General features: G+C 42.9%; 1 long non-coding RNA gene, 1 other non-coding gene and 1 pseudogene across 2 annotated transcripts in view; 1 reads left to right on the forward strand and 2 right to left on the reverse strand.

The window, feature by feature from the left end:
- LOC129059908 (uncharacterized) overlaps nucleotides 1-19,686 on the reverse strand; it is a 29,590-nt gene extending 9,904 nt beyond the window's left edge. The window contains exons 1-2 of the long non-coding RNA XR_008526090.2: nucleotides 18,137-19,686; nucleotides 17,111-17,393 (exon numbers count right to left, since the gene is read on the reverse strand). This is a non-coding gene — a long non-coding RNA (uncharacterized LOC129059908). The remainder of the gene's footprint in view (nucleotides 1-17,110; nucleotides 17,394-18,136) is intronic.
- Nucleotides 14,299-14,946, forward strand: LOC100443737 (large ribosomal subunit protein eL13-like; annotated as a pseudogene).
- On the reverse strand, nucleotides 17,508-17,579 carry TRNAA-AGC (transfer RNA alanine (anticodon AGC)). The gene has a single exon. It is a non-coding gene; the product is annotated as a tRNA-Ala (tRNA).
- Nucleotides 19,687-19,972: the final 286 nt, after the last annotated feature.

The following is a 19,972-nucleotide window of genomic DNA, read 5'->3' on the forward strand; positions in this document are numbered from 1 at the left end:
ATATCTGTAGCATTATTCACACTAGCCAAGAGGTAAAAGGAAAACAAATGTCAATTGACAGATGAATGGATATACAAAATGAGGTATATACATACAACGGAAAAATATTACATAGCCTTAAAAAAGAAGGAAATCCTATCACATACTGCAATAATAGATAAATCTTGAGGACATTATGGCAAGGGAAGTAAGCCAGTCACAAAAGAACAGACACTGTATGATTCCACTAATAAGAAGTATCTAAAGTAGACACAATTTATAGAAACAGAAAGTAGAAAGGTGGTTGCCAAGGACTGGCTGGAAGGGAGAGGAGAATTAGTGTTTGTTGGGCATAGAGTTTCAGTGTTGAAAGATGAAAGTGTTCCAGAGATCTGTTGCATAACAATGTGAATATACTTAATACTACTAAACTGTACACTTAAAAATGGTTAAGATGATAAATTTAACGTTACGTGTTTTACTTTGATTTAAAACAATTTAAATACGTTCAGATAAATAAAAAAGTTCAGTCAGGTGTGGTGGCTCATGCCTGTAATCCCAGCACTTTGGGAGGCCAAGGCAGGCGAATCACTTGAGGCTAGGAGTTGGAGGCCAGCCTAGTCAACATAGCAAAACCCTGTCTCTACAAGAAAATATAAAAAATTAGCTAGGTGTGGTGGCACATGTCTGTAATCCCAGCTACTGGGGAGGCTGAGGCATGAGAATCGTTTGAACCTGTGAAGGTGAGGTTGCAGTGAGCTGAGAATGTGCCACTGCACTCCAGCCTGGGTGACAGAGTGAGACTAGTTCTCAAAAAAAAAAAAAAGAGTGCACAACAGCACAACCTATCAAAATGTACTGGATACAGCTAAAACAGTGCTAAGAAGTAAATTTATAGCTGGAAATGTTTATGTTAGGAAAGACAAAAGATCTCAAATCAATAGCCCTTACATTGTAAGACACTGGAAAAAGACGAACAAACTAAAGCTAAAGCAAGAGGAAGGAAAGAAATAAAGATTAGAGTGGAAACTAATGAAATAGAAAAACAATAAATAAATAAAATATTTATTTCTTAAAAAGGTAAATAAAATTGTCAAACCCTAAACTAGATTGACCAAGATAAGGGAGGGATGATTCAGGTTACTAAAATCAGAACTGAAATGGAAACATTACTGTGGGGCGTGGTGGCTCACACCTGTAATCCCAGCACTTTCAGAGACCAAGGTGTGTGGATCACGAGGTCAGGAGTTTGAGACCAGCCTGGCCAACATGGTGAAACCCTGGCTCTACTAAAAATACAAAAATTAGCTAGGCATGGTGGTACCCACCTGTAGTCCCAACTACTTGGGAAGCTGAGGCAGAAGAATCACTTGAGCCCAGGAGCCGAGGTTGTGCCACTGCACTCCAGCCTGGGGGACAGAGTGAGACTGCATCTCAAAAAAAAAAAAAAAAAAGAAAGAAATCCCCCGTTAGAAGAGAATAAAATAGAATGAAAACAAGATGGCTGAATAGGAACAGCTCAGGTCTGCAGTTCTCAGCGTGATCGCCGCAGAAGATGGGTGATTTCTGCATTTCCAACTGAGGTAACTGGTTCATCTCACTGGGACTGGTTGGACAATGGGTACAGCCCATGGAGGGTGAGCTGAAGCAGGGCGGAGCATCGCCTCACCTGGAAGCGCAAGGGTCGGGGGATTTCCCTTTCCTAGCCAAGGGAAACTGTGACAGACTGTACCTGGAAAATCGGGATACTCCTGCCCTAATACTGCACTTTTCCAACGGTCTTAGCAAATGGCACACCAGGAGATTATACCCCGAGCCTGGCTCAGTGGGTCCTATGCCGACAGAGCCTTGCTCACTGCTACAGCAGCAGTCCGAGATCGAACAGCGAGGTGGCAGCCTGGCTGGGGGAGGGGGTCTGCCATTGCTGAGGCTTGAGTAGGTAAAGAAAGTGGCCCAGAAGCTCATACTGGGTGGAGCCCACCACAGCTCAAGGAGGCGTGCCTGCCTTTGTAGACTCCACCTCTGGGGGGCAGGGCATAGCTGAACAAAAGGCAGCAGAAACTTCTGCAGACTTAAACGTCGCTGTCTGACAGCTCTGAAGAGAGCAGTGGTTCTCCCAGCATGGAGTTTGAGCTCTAAGAAGGGACAGACTGCCTCTTCAAGTGGGTCCCTGACCCCTGTGTAGCCTAACTGGGAGACACCTCCCAGTAGGGGCCGACTGACACCTCATACAGCCAGGTACCCCTCTGAGACGAAGCTTCCAGAGGAAGGATCAGGCAGTAATATTTGCTGTTCTGCAGTATCTGCTGTTCTGCAGCCTCCGCTGGTGATACCCAGGCAAACAGGGTCTGGAGTGGACCTCTAGCAAACTCCAACAGACCTGCAGCTGAGAGACCTGACAGTTAGCAGGAAAACTAACAAACAGAAAGAAATAGCATCAACATCAACAAAAAGGACATCCACACCAAAACCCCATCTGTAGGTCACCATCATCAAAGACCAAAGGCAAATAAAACCACAAAGATGGAGAGAAACCAGAGCAGAAAAGCTCAAAATTCTAAACACCAGAGCACCTCTTCTCCTCCAAAGGATCGCAGCTCCTCGCCAGCAATGGAACAAACCTGGATGGAGAACGACTTTGACGAACTGACAGAAGTAGGCTTCAGAAGGTCAGTAATAACAAACTTCTCTGAGCTAAAGGAGGCGGTTTGAACCCATCATAAGGAAGCTAAAAACCTTCAAAAAAGATTAGACAAATGGCTAACTAGAATAAACAGTGTAGAGAAGACCTCAAAGGACCTGATGGAGTTGAAAATCATGGCACGAGAACTATGTGACACATGTACAAGCTTCAGTAGCCGATTCCATCAAGTGGAAGAAAGGGTATCAGTGATTGAAGATCAAATTAATGAAATGAAGCGAGAAGAGAATTTAGAGAAAAAAGGGTAAAAAGAGGCTGGGCGCGGTGGCTCACGCCTGTAATCCCAGCACTTTGGGAGGCCCAGGCGGGCGGATCACGAGGTCAGGAGATCGAGACCATCCGGGCTAACAGGTGAAACCCCGTCTCTACTAAAAATACAGAACGTTAGCTGGGCATGGTGGCGGGTGCCTGCAGTCCCAGCTACTTGGGAGGCTGAGGCAGCAGAATGGTGTGAACCTGGGAGGCGGAGCTTGCAGTGAGCCAAGATCACACCACTGCACTCCAGCCTGGGTGACACAGCAAGACTGTGTCTCAAAAAATAAATAAATAAATAAATAAAAGAAAAAAGGCTAAAAAGAAACAAACAAAGCCTCCAAGAAATGTGGGACTATGTGAAAAGACCAAATCTACGTCTGATTGGTGCACCTGACACTGACGGAGAGAATGGAACCAAGTTGGAAAACACTCTGCAGGATATTATCCAGGAGAACTTCCCCAACCTAGTAAGGCAGGCTAACATTCAAATTCAGGAAATACAGAGAACACCACAAAGATACTCCTCGAGAAGAACAACCCCAAGACACATAATTGTCAGATTCACCAAGGTTGAAATGAGGAAAAAATGTTAAGGGCAGCCAGAGAGAAAGGTCGGGTTACCCGCAAAGGGAAGCCCATCAGATTAACAGCAGATCTCTTGGCAGAAACTCTACAAGCCAGAAGAGAGTGGGGGCCAATATTCAACATTCTTAAAGAAAAGAATTTTCAACCTAGAATTTCATATCCTGCCAAACTAAGCTTCATAAGTGAAGAAGAAATAAAATCCTTTACAGACAAGCAAATGCTGAGAGATTTTGTCACCACCAGGCCTGCCTTACAAGAGCTCCTGAAGGAAGCACTAAACATGGAAAGGAACAACTGGTACCAGCCACTGCAAAAACATGCCAAATTGTAAAGACCATCGATGCTAGGAAGAAACTGCATCAACTAATGGGCAAAATAACCAGCTAACATCATGACAGGATCAAATTCACACATAACAATATTAACCTTAAATGTAAATGGGCTAAATGCCCCAATTAAAAGACACAGACTGGCAAATTGGATAAAGAGTCAAGACCCAACAAGTGTGCTGTATTCAGGAGACCGATCTCACATGCAGAGCCACACAGGCTCAAAATAAAGGGATGGAGGAAGATCTACCAAGCAAATATAAAGCAAAAAAAAGCAGGAGTTGCAATCCTAGTCTTTGATAAAACAGACTTTAAACCAACAAAGATCAAAAGAGACAAAGAAGGCCATTACATAATGGTAAAGGGATCAATTCAACAAGAAGAGCTAACTATCCTGAATATATATGCACCCAATACAGGAGCACCCAGATTCATAAAGCAAGTCCTTAGAGACCTACAAAGAGACTTAGACTCTCACACAATAATAATGGGAGACTTTAACACCCCACTGTCAATATTAGACAGATCAACGAGACAGAAGGTTAACAAGGATATCCAGGACTTGAACTCAGCTCTGGACCAAGCGGACCTAATAGGCATCTACAGAACTCTCCACCACAAATAAACAGAATATACATTCTTCTCAGCGCCACATCACACCTATTCCAAAATTGACCACAAAGTTGGAAGTAAAGCACTCCTCAGCAAATGTAAAAGAACAGAAATCACAACAAACTGTCTCTCAGTCCACAGTGCAATCAAATTGGAACTCAGGATTAAGAAACTCATTCAAAACCGCACAAGTACATGGAAACTGAACAACTTGCTCCCGAATGACTACTGGGTAAATAACAAAATGAAGGCAGAAATAAAGATGTTCTTTGAAACCAATGAGAACAAAGACACAACATACCAGAATCTCTGGGACACATTTAAAGCAGTGTGTAGAGGGAAATTTATAGCACTAAATGCCCATAAGAGAAAGCAGGAAAGATCTAAAATCGACGTCCTAACATCACAATTAAAAGAACTAGAGAAGCAAGAGCAATCACATTCAAAAGCTAGCAGAAGGCAAGACACAACTAAGATCAGAGCAGAACGGAGATAGAAACACAAAAACCCTTCAAAAAAATCAATGAATCCAGGAGCCGGCTTTTTGAAAAGATCAACAAAATTGATAGACTGCTAGCAAGACTAATAAAGAAGAAAATAGAGACTAATCAAACAGATGCAATGAAAAATGATAAAGGGGATATCACCACCGATCCCACAGAAATACAAACTACCATCAGAGAATACTATAAACACCTCTATGCAAATAAACTAGAAAATCTAGAAGAAATGGATAAATTCCTGGACACATACACCCTCCTAAGACTAAACTAGGAAGAAGTTGAATCCCTGAATAGACCAGTAACAGGCTCTGAAATTGAGGCAATAATTAATAGCCTACCAACCAAAAAAAGTCCAGGACCAGACGGATTCACAGCAGAATTCTACCAGAGGTACAAAGAGGAGCTGGTCCGATTTCTTCTGAAACTATTCCGAACAACAGAAAAAGAGGGACCCATCCCTAACTCATTTTATGAGGCAAGCATCATCCTGATACCAAAGCCTGGCAGAGACATGACAAAAAAAGAGAATTTTAGACCAATATCCCTGATGAACATCGATGCGAAAATCCTCAATAAAATACAGGCAAACCAAATCGAGCAGCACATCAAAAAGCTTATCCACCAAGAACAAGTTGGCCTCATCCCTGGGATGCAAGGCTGGTTCAACATACGCAAATCAATAAATGTAATCCATAACATAAACAGAACCAAAGCCAAAAACCACGTGATTATCCCAACAAATGCAGAAAAGGTCTTCAACAAAATTCAACAGCCCTTCATGCTGAAAACTCTCAATAAACTAGGTATTGATGGGACGTATCTCAAAATAATAAGAGCTATTTGTGCCAAACCCACAGCCGGTATCATATTGAATGGGCAAAAACTGGAAGCATTCCCTTTGAAAACTGGCACAAGACAGGGATGCCCTCTCTCACCACTTCTATTCAACATAGTGTTGGAAGTTCTGGCCAGGGCAATCAGGCAAGAAAAGAAATAAAGGGTATTCAATTAGGAAAAGAGGAAGTCAAATTGTCCCTGTTTGCAGATGACATGATTGTATATTTAGAAAACCCCATCGTCTCAGTCCAAAATCTCCTTAAGCTGATAAGCAAGTTCAGCAAAGTCTCAGGATACAAAATCAATGTGCAAAAATCACAAGCATTCCTATACACCAATAACAGACAAACAGAGAGCCAAATCATGAGGGAACTCCCATTCACAATTGCTACAAAGAGAATAAAATACCTAGGAATCCAACTTACAAGGGATGTGAAGAACCTCTTCAAGGAGAACTACAAACCACTGCTCAACAAAATAAAAGAGGACACAAACAAATGGAAGAACATTCCATGCTCATGGATAGGAAGAATCAATATCATGAAAATGGCCCTACTGCCCAAGGTAATTTACAGATTCAATGCCATCTCCATCAAGCTACCAATGACTTTCTTCACAGAATTGGAAAAGACTACTTTAAAGTTCATATGGAACCAAAAAAGGGCCTGCATTGCTAAGACAATCCTAAGCAAAAACAAGAAAGCTGGAGGCATCACGCTACCTGACTTCAAACTATTCTATGTGGCTACAGTAACCAAAACAGCATGGTACTGGTACCAAAATAGATATATAGACCAATGGAACAGAACAGAGCCCTCAGAAATAATACCACACATCTACAACCATTTGACCTTTGACAAACCTGACAAAAACAAGAAATGGGGAAAGGATTCCCTATTTAATAAATGGTGCTGAGAAAACTGGCTAGCCATATGTAGAAAGCCGAAACTGGATCCCTTCCTTAAACCTTATACAAAAATTAATTCAAGATGGATTAAAGACTTAAATGTTAGACCTAAAACCACAAAAACCCTAGAAGAAAACCTAGGCAATACCATTCAGGGCATAGGTATGGACAAGGACTTCATGACTAAAACACCAAAAGCAATGGCAACAAAAGCCAAAATAGACAAATGGGATCTTATTAAACTAAAGAGCTTCTGCACAGCAAAAGAAACTACCATCAGAGTGAACAAGCAACCTACAGAATGAGAGAAAATTTTTGCACTCTACCCATCTGACAAAGAGCTAATATCCAGAATCTACAAAGAACTTAAACAAATTTACAAGAAAAAATCAAACAACCCCATCAAAAAGTGGGCAAAGGATATGAACAGACACTTCTCAAAAGAAGACATTTATGCAGCCAAAAGACACATGAAAAAATGCTTATCATCACTGGTCATCAGAGAAATGCAAATCAAAACCACAATGAGATACCATCTCACACCAGTTAGAATGGTGATCATTAAAAAGTCAGGAAACAACAGGTGCTGGAGAGGATGTGGAGAAATAGGAATGCTTTTACACTGTTGGTGGGAATGTAAACTAGTTCAGCCGTTGTGGAAGACAGTGTGATGATTCCTCAAGGATCTATAACTAGAAATACCATTTGACTCAGGAATCCCATTACTGGGTATATACCCAAAGGATTATAAATCATGCTGCTATGAAGACACATGCACACATATGTTTATTGCAGCACTATTCACAATAGCAAAGACATGGAACCAACCCAAATGTCCATCAATGATAGACTGGATTAGGAAAATGTGGCACATACACACCATGGAATACTATGCAGCCATAAAAAAGGATGAGTTCATGTCCTTTGTAGGGGCATGGATGAAGCTGGAAACCATCATTCTTAGCAAACTATAACAAGGACAGAAAACCAAACACTGCATGTTCTCACTCATAGGGGGGAATTGAACAATGAGAACACTTGGACACAGGAAGGGGAACATCACACACCAGGGCCTGTCGTGGGGTGGATTAGCGGGGAGGGATAGCATTAGGAGAAATACCTAATGTAAATGACAAGTTAATGGGTGCAGGGCACCAACATGGCACGTGTATACATATGTAACAAACCTGCACATTGTGCACATGTACCCTAGAACTTAAAGTACAAAAAATAAGAGAATAAAATATTTCCCCCCTTAGACCTGAGCCCTGATAGTATTTATTTATAGTTCTGACCCCCTACTATAGCTTCTTACTTTTGACAATTGCCCTTTTTTTTTTTTTTTTTTTTGAGATGGAGGCTTGCTCTGTCACCCAGGCTGGATTGCAATAGCGCAATCTCAGCTCACTGCAACCTCCACCTCCCAGGTTCCAGTGATTATCCTGTCTCAGACTCCCAAGTAGCTGGGATTACAGGTGCCTGTCACTACGCCTGGCTAATTTTTTGTATTTTTAGTAGAGAAGGGGTTTTGCCATATTGGCCAGGCTGGTCTCAAACTCCTGACCTCAAGTGATCCTCCCACCTCGGCCTCCCAAAGTGCTGGGATTACAGGCATGAGCCACCATGCCCAGCCAACTGTCCTTTTTCTAACACAAAATACTTCCATGGTCTGAGCACTGTGAATGAGGCTGTCAAACAGGAAAAGTGAGTTAAGCTGAGATGCAGACCTGCCAAAGTCTCAACCAACACCACAGGGAGCACTGGATTACATATGGCCTATACTCCTGTGGTGCCAAAACAACAAATCTTTTTACTCCACTGAAATCAATTGTTGAAGGTGCATCATCCCAGGAAGGGTGTGCTTTTGGGAGAATCAACTCTCTGCACCTGAGATAAACCCTAGAACACTGGCAGCACTCCAAACAACTAAGGCAAATGAGTCCTTCTTTGAGAGGGAATGTAGGTGGCATTTCTCCATGTCTTATATATCTCAGTTATTATTTATTCAAATATTGCCTCTGCTCTATTGTCTTTCATCAATTAAAGATTCTAATTAAATATATAGTAGATCTCCTTATCCTCTCTTCTATTAATACCATTATTTTGTATCTCTATACTTTGTTCTGAATAATTTTTTTTTTTTTGAGACAGAGTCTCGCTGTTGCCCAGGCTGGAGTAAAATGGTGCGATCTCGGCTCACTGCAAGCTCCGCCTCCTGGGTTCATGCCATTTTCCTGCCTCAGCCTCCCAAGTAGCTGGGACTACAGGTGCCTGCTACTACACCTGGCTAATTTTTTATATTTTTAGTAGAGATGGGGTTTCACCGAGTTATCAGGGTGGTCTCGATCTCCTGACCTCGTGAACCACCCGCCTCAGCCTCCCAAAGTGCTGGGTTTACAGACGTGAGCCACCACGCCCAGCCTGTTCTGAATAATTTCTTCTAAATTATTTTCCACTTCACTAATACTCTTTTCAGTTGTGTTAAGTTTGTTGTTAATATACCCTTCAAGTTCTTAAATTTTGGTTATATTTCAATTACAAATAAATTTTGGTTTTTTAGATCTACTTTGTCAGTTTTTATATTTTTCAATTTGCTCCTTAAATTTTTTAGATTAGCTGTTGTTTCTCTGAATATAGTAAGCACTTTTGTTACACCCTTGTCTGATAATTTCCAAATCTGAAGTTTAGTAGATTCTATTTCTGGTATCTGTCATTTCTTTTTCTCTTTCTTCCTCTTTTCTTGTGTCTGTTGTTTCTGTTGATTTTCACGGACACTTGTTTGTTCCTGTGTATGCACATATTTGTATGCTGGGTTTTGTATTTGAAAAAAATATTTCTAGAAATAATGTGAAGTCTAGGTTAAAGTTTTATTCCTTCAGAGAGGATTTTCCTTTGCATCTTCAGAAACCTAGATGTGCTGAAATACAGCCCACCTTAAACCAGTGTCAAGGTTTGGGGTCTTATGGGCTACCCAGATGATGGTAAGCCAAACTGCAGTTTATGGGTGAGCACGTTTACTTACAGTCCCCCTTTACTCCTAGAAAGCAGCATCGGGGGAGTGCATGATCACCAATGTCGCCACTTTGGGCAGCCCTAGGTTTCTGTTTTTGTTCCTCTAACCCTATGAGGCTATCAGAAACATAGATAAGTCTCTTGGCCTCTACATCCAGATTACAAATGTTGCCAGGGCAAAAGGGGTCCCAACTGCTGGATTCACTTCTCTGGGTTTGTTTCTTTTACTGAAACTCAGCAGGTAATTGATTACTAGTTTATTATATTTTTAATGCTTTAATAATTATTTTTATATATCATCCGGCTTTATTATTGTCTTTACCAGGGGGATTATCTGAATTACCTAGACATCCACTATCTGGAACAGAGTTCTGTCTCTCTTCACTTGTCTTAATTGAAAACTAGTCAGCACCCCTGAATATCAGCTGAATCCACTGCACCATAATCTGTGGATAATGCTGTTAAAGCAAACTAAATACGGCCTGAGAAAGATTCCATACTTCTATATTTGGGTCCTTGTGGAGGAATTGCAACCTAGTTTAATGGGTAGACAAGATTGAAAACCTAACTTAGGAATATGTGCCTATAACAATAACTGAGTCTTGGCCAATCCCAGTGGCTGTAATTCAACCATTCATACACTGCTGAGTGTCCAAACTGTGTTCAAATAAGGCAAAAACCGAGCTGTAACCCATCCGGCCATTCCGTACCTCACTTCCAATTTCCATGTCATTCTTTTTTTTTTTTGAGAAGTTTTGCTGTTTTGCTCTGTTGCCCAGGCTGGAGTGCAGTGGCTCGATCTTGGCTTACTGAAACCTCTGCCTCCCGGGTTCAAGCAATTCTCCTGGCTCAGCCTCCTGAGTAGCTGGGATTACAGGAGCATGCCACCACAGCCGGCTAATTTTTTTTATTTTTAGTAGAGACGGGGTTTCACCATGTTGGTCAGGCTTGTCTTGAACTCCTGACCTCGTGAGCCACACGCCTCGGCCTCCCAAAGTGCTGGGATTACAGGCGCGGGCCACTACGCTCGGCCTTTTTTTTTAGGGGGGGTCTATAAATCATCTTCCACCACGTGGCTGCGCTGAGTCTCTGAATGTGTTGTGATTCTGGGGGCTGCCCGATTTGCAAACCGTTCATTGCTCAATTAAACTCCTTTAAATTTAATTCAGCTGAATTTTTTATCAATGCCAATATTCTGAAGGTGTGAGTGAGCCTACACCAATAAGGTCAGGCTCAAACCTAGCCATTTTCTTCCAAAGAGTTAACCAGAGTATTAAATAGCACCAAGATTTTTAAAATAACAGACATTTACACACAAATATATTTTTTAAAAATACAGATGGCCGGGCGTGGTGGCTCAGTCCTGTAATCCCAGCACTTGGGAGGCTGAGGCAGGCGGATCACCTGAGGTCGGGAGTTTGAAACAAGCCTGACCAACATGGAGAAACTACGTCTCTACTAAAAATATAAAATTAGCCAGGCATGGTGGCGCATGCCTGTAATCCCAGCTACTTGGGAGGCTGAGGCAGGAGTATTGCTTGAACCCGGGAGGCGGAGGTTACAGTGAGCTGAGATCGCGACCTTGCACTCCAGCCTGGACAACAAGAGTGAAACTCCATCTCAAAAAAAAAAAAAAAAAAGATACATAATCCAGTACCTTATATCTGTGCTACACCCTCATACTGTAGACTTTGTATGACTGTACAATGCTCTTCTTTGCTTGACTATACAAGGCCCTTCAAAACCCAAGAAAAGTGTTCCTATTCTTATGTCAAAACCTCCTAGCACGATTAATGGAATGAACTGTTGGGGGAAAATGAAATAAAAAAGCAATGTTATTTCCCCTAAACCTTTAGCAGCACTTGTTGGATTAGTACATCTTTGGCCTTGCGTGCAAGTCAGAGGATGGCAGCTCAAACTCACTAAAATCCATCTGGCTGTCTCTTTTCTTTTGTCTCACATGCTTTGTTATGTGTCAGTTTAACTATACATATTTTAAAATAAGGACTTTCAGGGCAAAACTTCTTACCATATACTATCACCGTAACTTGATGTAAGCTTGAACTTAGTATACAGTAAGGCTGAGCTTATAAAATGTTCATTCAGGCTTACATCAAGTTATGGTGGTAGAATATGGTAAATGAACTTATGTGATCTTATAAAACTGCTCTAAAACTTTAAAAATTAAAAATAAAACAAATTCAAGGTATGCTCTTCTACTGGATATGCCATAACTTCTTAATTTTCTGTAACGGAAACTATCCTTTTGCCAACATCTACTCAGATGACTGGACTAATACAGTCATGCCCAGATCAACCTCATGGATATGATCTGAAAAATTAGTCATTAGGCCATTTGATCACTGTGCAAACATTTTAGAGTATTTAAAACAAACCTAGATGGTATAGCCTACTCCACACCTAGGTTATACGGTGTACCCCATTGCTGCTAGGCTACAAACCACTACAGCATGTTACCGTATTGAATACTGAATAGGGCAGTGGAACACACAGATTTGTGTACTTAAACACAGGAAAGATACAGTAAAAATATGGTATTATAGTCTTACAAAACCATGGTCGTACATGTAGTCAGTCATTGACGGAAAGGTCTTTGTGTGAAGCACAAATGTAGTTCCAATTTGAGCACGACACCTTGTTTGAAGGTTTAAGAATTAACCTGTATACTGAGAGTACATGTGGCTTCAGGTTGTTCATATACATGTATTTTCAGGTTGTTCATACATATTATATGCTATTATAAGGTATTTTAAACTGCCATGAGCACAATAGAACATAGGAAAATGTTAATGATTAGAGGAAAATAACTGTTATGAATATTGAAGCCCATTCTAAAGATAGAACTTTTGAAGCTAAAGAATATTCCCTAGATAACTACTATAGGTATTGTAAAAACAGTTTGTGTTTTGAAAACCCAGAGGGCATATTCAAAAACAAGAATCTACCATACAGAAAGGTATTGGCCATCTCAAAACTCTCATATATGGCAAAGGACTTTGGTCTTCCCAAGATAGCCATTTGGTTGTGCCTAAGTCATTCTCCAGAACTTTGATGTGCCTAGCACATGAAAGCACCCATAAACAATGGCAAGAACAAATTCACTCCAAATTTTCAAAATTATTGTTAGAAAATTTTTCTCAAGAAGCTCTATGGGTGGCTGAATCTTCTCTTTTGTGTTGATCATAACCCTCCAAAAAACAAAATACAGCAAGGCTTCAGTTTTTCACCTCCAGTACCATTTGGGCATTTACAAATGGATTTTGTTCAGTTTTCCAAAATTTTAAAAAATTGAACGTGTTTCAACAATATTTTCAAAAGTAAAATTGTGTAATTTTGGGTTGGACTGAAGCTTTCTCTTCTAAAAGATTAATACTTTAAGTTAGTGTTGTCAAATAGGGCTTTTTACAATGATGAAAATGTTCTATATCTGTGCTGTCCAACTGGTAGGTATGACATGCCACGTGTGGCTATTGAGCATTGCAATGGGAATAGTACAACAGCTGTTACCAAAACCTAATAACAAGTATCATTCAAACCTTGCAGATTTTGTTTTCCCACCTGGGAAATACAAAACATTTAGCACTGTTAATGGACAGAGAAATCCACTTCAATAGTGAAATTCTTAAGATTCTTCCATTAAAACATACACTTTTTGTCCTTATTCTCAAAATCTGAGAAAGCAACACATATTTATGGTCTTCTTTAAATCAACATTTGAAAACACCATCGCAAAATTACAACTGAGACAGTGAAAGATCTAACCTAACCAATTCCATCTTGCTTCTAACCTCCAAGCTGTCTTTGTTCATTCCTGGTTGTAGGCTGACCTAACTTTGGGAGGAACTTAGTTTATAGTTTAGCTTTGAAACAAAGACAATAGCAGCCCTTTCCAAAACAAAGCCACTTCCTGCCTGGGGACTAGCCTGCTTTCGCAGGACTAACAAATTAGCCACAAGATTATAAATTATGGTTTAGGAGTCATGCAGCTGGAGGCTGCAAGATTCTAAACCTCCACAAATTGCTCCTCGGGATAACATCACTATTGTAAAACCGAAGATCAGTGCTTGAGATATTTTGCAGCCCCTGTACTCTATGGATCAGCTGGCACCACCCATAACGATAAACTGGCTCATCTGGTCTTGTGGCCCCCATCCAGAAATTGAGCCAACACAAGAGGACAGCTTCGACTCCCTCTGATTTCATCTCTGACCCGACTAATCAACTTTCCCAACTGACTGGTCCCCTACCCACCAAATTATCCTTAAAAACTCCAAACCACTTGGGGAGACTGATTTGAGTAATAATAAAACGGGTCTCCCACACATCCTGCTCTGCATGCCCCTGTCTTGATAAATGGTTCTGTCTAGGCAGTGGGCAAGCTGAACTCATTGGGTGGTTACACATTTTCAAATTTTTCAGAGCTTTCCTTAGACTAAAACTTTACCATCAGTCCTAAGGTAATATGATCTATGCTACAAAACTCGCCATAAAACCTTACTATGTAACACTGCTACAGAAATCTATAGTGTTTCCTTTGTAGGAGGGCCGTAGGCAGCCATGGCGCCCAGCAGGAATGGCATGATGTTGAAGCCCCACTTCCACAAAGACTGGCAGCAGCGTGTGGCCACGTGGTTCAACCAGCCGGCCCGGAAGATTTGCAGAATCAAGGCCCGGCAAGCCAAAGGGCGCTGCATCGCCCCGCGCCCAGAGTCGGGACCCCACCCGGCCCTTCGTGCTGTGCCCCGCTGTGCGGTATCACATCAAAGTGCGCGCCGGTATAGGCCTCAGCCTGGAGCTCAGGGTGGCGGGCATTCACAATAAGGTGGCCCGGACCACTGGCATCTCTGTGGATCCGAGGAGGCAGGAACAAGTCCACCGAGTCCCTGCAGGCCAACGTGCAGCGTCTGAATGAGTATTGCTCCAAACTCATCCTCTTCCCCAGGAAGCCCTCGGCCCCCAAGAGGGGAGACAGTTCTGCTGAAGAACAGAAATTGGCCACCCAGCTGACAGGACCGGTCATGCCCATCAAGAATGTCTATAAGGAGAAAGCCCGAGTCATCACTTGAGAAGTAGAGGAATTTCAGAAAGCTTTCGCTAGTCTCCGCATGGCCGGTGCCAATGCTTGGCGCCAATGCTCGGCTCTTTGGCATATGGGCAAAAAGAGCCAAGGAAGCTAAAAAGCAGGATGTTGAAAAGGAAAAATAAAGCCCTCTTCGGGACTTGTAATAAATATGTTTTAAAAAGAAATCTATAAAGTTTAGACTGATTCTTCCTCTGACAGAGTCTATTTTGTTACATTAATTTTGCAGGTATTGTCAAAATCTAATGTCAGTCCTGTCCAGCAGGTACAAGTTGCATTTCCAAATCAGATACATCTGAGTCAGGAAACGGTATTTTGGAAAAGACAGCATGAAAGATTTACCTTAGAACTGCACTGGAAAGGACCATTGTGGGTATTGTTAAGCACAAATATACCCTTGCACTCAGGGCACACACCCTTAATCCTGGGTGGGCAACGGCTGCCTCTGCCCTGGGCCCTTTCCTGGTCATGCATGTCCCTTTGGGCATGGAGTCCATACTCTATTTACCTGGGCTCCCAGAATTCGCTACCGAAAGAGCCCTGATCCTCTGGTTGCGCACAGGCCTCTTTGCTGATCCATCCTTTTGAGGACAGACCATGCCATTAATATTTGTCCCTCAAGGCCTGAGAGGTGGCACAGGAGTGGCTCTTTGCTAGAGGTGGGTATGAAGCTTGGAAATACGTGTTAGAGTTGGCAGCACAGGTATGAGCAAGGCAGAAAGGGGGGTCCCCCTCCTCCCCACACACACCAGGGGTATTGGGCAACCATCAGCTGATGGTCAGGTGGTTAACTGTTTCTCTGAAGTAATAATTGGTCACAGCCGGGCGCCGTGGCTCAAGGCCTGTAATCCCAGCACTCTGGGAGGCCGAGGCGGGCAGATCACAAGGTCAGGAAATCGAGACCATCCTGACTAACATGGTGAAACCCCATCTCTTACTAAAAAAACAAACAAACAAACAAACAAAAAATAGCCAGGCGTGGTGGCAGGCGCCTGTAGTCCCAGCTGGAGGCTGAGGCAGGAGAATGGTGTGAACCCGGGAGGCGGAGCCTACAGTGAACCGAGATCGCGCCACTGCACTCCAGCCTGGGCGACAGAGCGGGACTCTGTCTCAAAATAATTGATCACAGCTGGTACCAGAGAAAGGCAGTTTCTTAACAGATAGAAAACACGTGAAACTGGTGGTCGGTCACTTCCGAATAAGATCTCAGGAGTGGGAAGAAATAAAACAAAATTTAGGAAGTATGCCAACGTTTACGACCCCCAAGAGGTCAAGCCGTGCACTTGGTCTCTCAAGTCGCCTGCTTGGCCCTCTTCCAAGTGTACTTTCCTTCCTTTCATTACTGCTCTAAATATTTTCAATAATCTTTCACCCCTGCTCTAAGGCTTGCCCCGGTCTCTCCTTTGGCCTTATGCCCCTCAATCGAATTCTTCCTTCTCCTGAGGAGGCAAGAATTAAGGTTGCTGCAGACTCCTTAAAGATAACTGCCACCGCTAATATGCTGAGATGTTCACACATGCATGTGTGAGGCCCTTCAAAATGTGAGCTGCGTTTAGAATTGGGAAGAGAAGGGAGTGGAGATATGTATCTTTGTTTTCTGATTCCCTTCCTTATCTTTTAAAACTAGCTAAGTGCTGCTTCAAGTCAGCCAGATACGAAGGCTTCAATTTATTTAACACAATAAAGAACTTCTATTTGGATCCAAAGCTTACATTATGCTTTAATAAAAGTTAGAAACAATAACAACGAGTCAAAGAAATGCATACAAAGTAGGCCGGGGTTGGTGGCTCACGCCTGGAATCCCGGCACTTTAGGAGGCAGAGGCGGGTGGATCACTTGAGGTCAGGAGTTCGAGACCAGCCTGGCCAACATGGTGAAACCCCCGTCTCCACTAAAAAAAAAAAAAAAAAAAAAAAAACAACGAAAAAAAAAAAAAAAATTAGCCGGGCATGGCGGTGCATCATGCCTGTAATTCGAGCTACTCGGGAGGCTAAGGCAGGAGAATCACTTGCACCTGGGAGGCAGAGCTTGCACGTGAACCGAGATGGCGCCATTGCATTCTGCACTCCAGCTTGAGAGACAGAGTGAGACTGTCTCCAAAAAAAAAAAAAAAAAAGCCTACAAAGTCTAAAATCGGAGGAACAAGAGACACCCGATGGGGGAAAAGAGATTGCTATGGGAAGAATGGCGGGGAAATCCGTGGGACAGTTTTCCTATTTTCTGGGTATGTCCCTTGACCAAGGAACAGCTCAAAAAAGAAGGGATCTAAAATAAATCTTAAAAAATTACCTGTGGTTTCGCATTTGTTTTCTGTCTTTTTTCTTGCTTGATCTTCGATAATACTGGGAAATGTAACCAATGTGATTGGGCTTAATTTGGTGCCTTGCTTGTTTTTCGGGTTTTGGAATCCTGCCAGTCTGTGCTTCCCCGACCTCTTTCATTTTGTCTTTCATCTCTTGACACAGCCACCCAGGTCAAGGCCTTAGAGCAGAAATGCATCAATATTGAAAGCAAAACGGAGCTTGTTTTCCTTGGTCTCCATGTGAATTTGAAGAATTGAAACAGAATGGAACTGCCACAAAAACAAAACAAAACAAACAATTGAGGAGAGTCGTGGACATGATAGCCATGATTTTGCAAACAATGACACAACCAGGAGAGAAGGGGGGGAAAAAAAAAAGAAAACTGGAGGTGCCGGGGATTGAACCCGGGGCCTCGTGCATGCTAAGCACGCGCTCTACCACTGAGCTACACCCCCCCACGCTCGGTGTGGGCCAAAATATTTCTATGACCTGTTACTATTGTCGGTCGTGCCAAGAAGCATATCTTACCGAACTTAATTTTGAACTCGCTATACTGGATATTGTTTCTCGGCTGCGCTGAGAGAAGGAAAACTGAATGTTATATCGAAAGTCCCGTGCTGGGCCTGGGATCTCCCGCTGCAAGTCACCCTATCGGACGGCCCCTCGACAGCCACCTGTCGGGGTTTATAAGGGAGCCGTCCTGCCTGGCCGCCGCCAGAGAAAGGTCTGTGATGGGGTGACCTCTGCTTTGAAATGTTGCCAGGAAACCGCGAGCATAACGCAGGAAGATAAAAAGCCCTAAACGCCGCCGTGGGAATTTAGGTCCAAGCGGGAGAGAAGACAGGAGGGAATTACAGATCGGCTTGTCCCGGTCGTAGTTACTGCTCCTGCAGGTTCCCACGCCCAGCGTCGGGGTGGAGAACCTGCGCACACTGCGTTTCGCGGGCTCTGAGGCTCGGGTGGTGAGAGTCGCCGAGATGCGCACTGGGAAGAAAAAAGAGCCAGGACGCACCTGCGTTTATGGCGCCACCTCCCGGGCGGAATCCTCCACGGAATAAGAAGTATGCAGAAGCAAGGCGATTTATGACTGCATAAACCCTCCGTGCTCCTGGAAAGTTCCTAGACCTCTCCACTCCTTGGCACAACTGACCTCTCCACTCTTCGGCACACCGGCAGGCGCTTTCCGCCGTTCGCGAAACCTTGGTGCGACAGTCAATCCAGAAATGAGCTTCTGGAGCAAATCCTAAATCCTTTTTTGTCTGTTTTCTTCTGATTCGCTCTCATCCTTAAGGGACCTGTTTCTCCTTCGAAACCTGCAAACAATATCTAACCTATAGTACCAACCCCAGGTCCAGGCCTGGCCCTCCTGACCAGTCAAAGCCAGTTGGACTGTGCGCCTAGAGGTGGACAGACATGGGAAATGGCATACTGTATACGTACAATGCATAAGCCACAGCCGACTCTATGACCCAGAGATTAGACTCAGACGTCTTTTGACTGGGTTCAGGTCACACTACTCCCAAAATACGGCACCTCGGCATTTAAGACAGCAGAAGCAGAAACGTTTCTCTGGGCCCTTGTTCCGTGAAGCGGGCCATGAAAGCTAGCTAATCTTCCCATTAAAGTAGGTGATGACTATCATTTCAGAGGCGAGGAAATGTACCTTGAGAAAATAAATGAAGGCAGAGATGCCAAGGAGAATCTAAATAAACAGGCTTTGCTAAGTTCACCCCAGTTTATAACCACTGGATCATACCCCCTTTTATCCAAAATAAAATTTTGGATAAAATTGCTTACTTTAAGCAAAATAAAATTATATCATAGACTAATTGATAGAACAGTTTAGTTTCTGTGCCATACTTCTGGTCACAAAAACACCAAATTTCTAAATAGACTCCAAACACTTATAATATTAAATATTTAGAAAAAAAATGTGAGCTACACCTGAAGTTAAAGTTAACAAACATAATTATTGATCTATTTTTTGTGAATCAGTGACTGCAGTTCTACGGGGGTTTAGTTACATCAAGGAGTAAATGTTTGTAAAACAACAATTGTAGAGAGCAATTCCTACTAACACATCGTTCGTGAAACATTGTGTCTGGAATTGGTGGGTTCTTGGTCTGACTTCAAGAAAGAAGACACAGGCCCTCGCGGCGAGTGTTACAGTTGTTAGATGCAGCTTGTCCGGAGATTCTCCCTTTTGATGTTCGTGTGTTTGGAGTTTTTTTTTCTTCTGGTGGTTTGGCCTCTTGCTGGCTCAGAAGTGATGCTGCGGACCTTGGCGGTCAGTATTACATTTCCTAACGCTGCGTATCTGGCGTTGTTGCTTTCTCCCCGGGGGATTTATGCTCTCGCCAGCTTGCAAAAGGGAAGCCACAAACCTTCATAGTATTACAGCTCGTAAACGAAGGATAAACTCAAAGAATAAGCAGCAAGATCCACTGCAAAGAGCAAAAAAACAAACCTACCACATAGGGGAAGAGAACCCACAGCTTATTACCATTGGCTCCGGCAGCCTGCCTTTATTCTCTTATCTGGCCCCACCCACATCCTGCTGATTGGTCCATTTTACAGAGAGCCAATTGGTCTGTTTCACAGAGAGCTGATTGGTCCGTTTTCACAGGGTGCTGATTGGTGTGTTTACAATCCCTGAGTTAGACACGAAGTTCTCCAAGTCCCCACAAGAGTAGCCAGATACAGAGTGTCAATTAGTGAATTCACAAACCCTGAGCTAGACACAGGGTGCTGATTGGTGTGTTTACAAACCTTGAGCTAGATATAGAGTGCCGATTGGTGTATTTACAATCCCTTAGCTAGACATAAAGGTTCTCCAAGTCCCCACCAG

This window comes from Pongo abelii, chromosome 5 (assembly GCF_028885655.2).
Source record: "Pongo abelii isolate AG06213 chromosome 5, NHGRI_mPonAbe1-v2.0_pri, whole genome shotgun sequence".
Lineage (NCBI taxonomy): Eukaryota > Metazoa > Chordata > Mammalia > Primates > Hominidae > Pongo > Pongo abelii.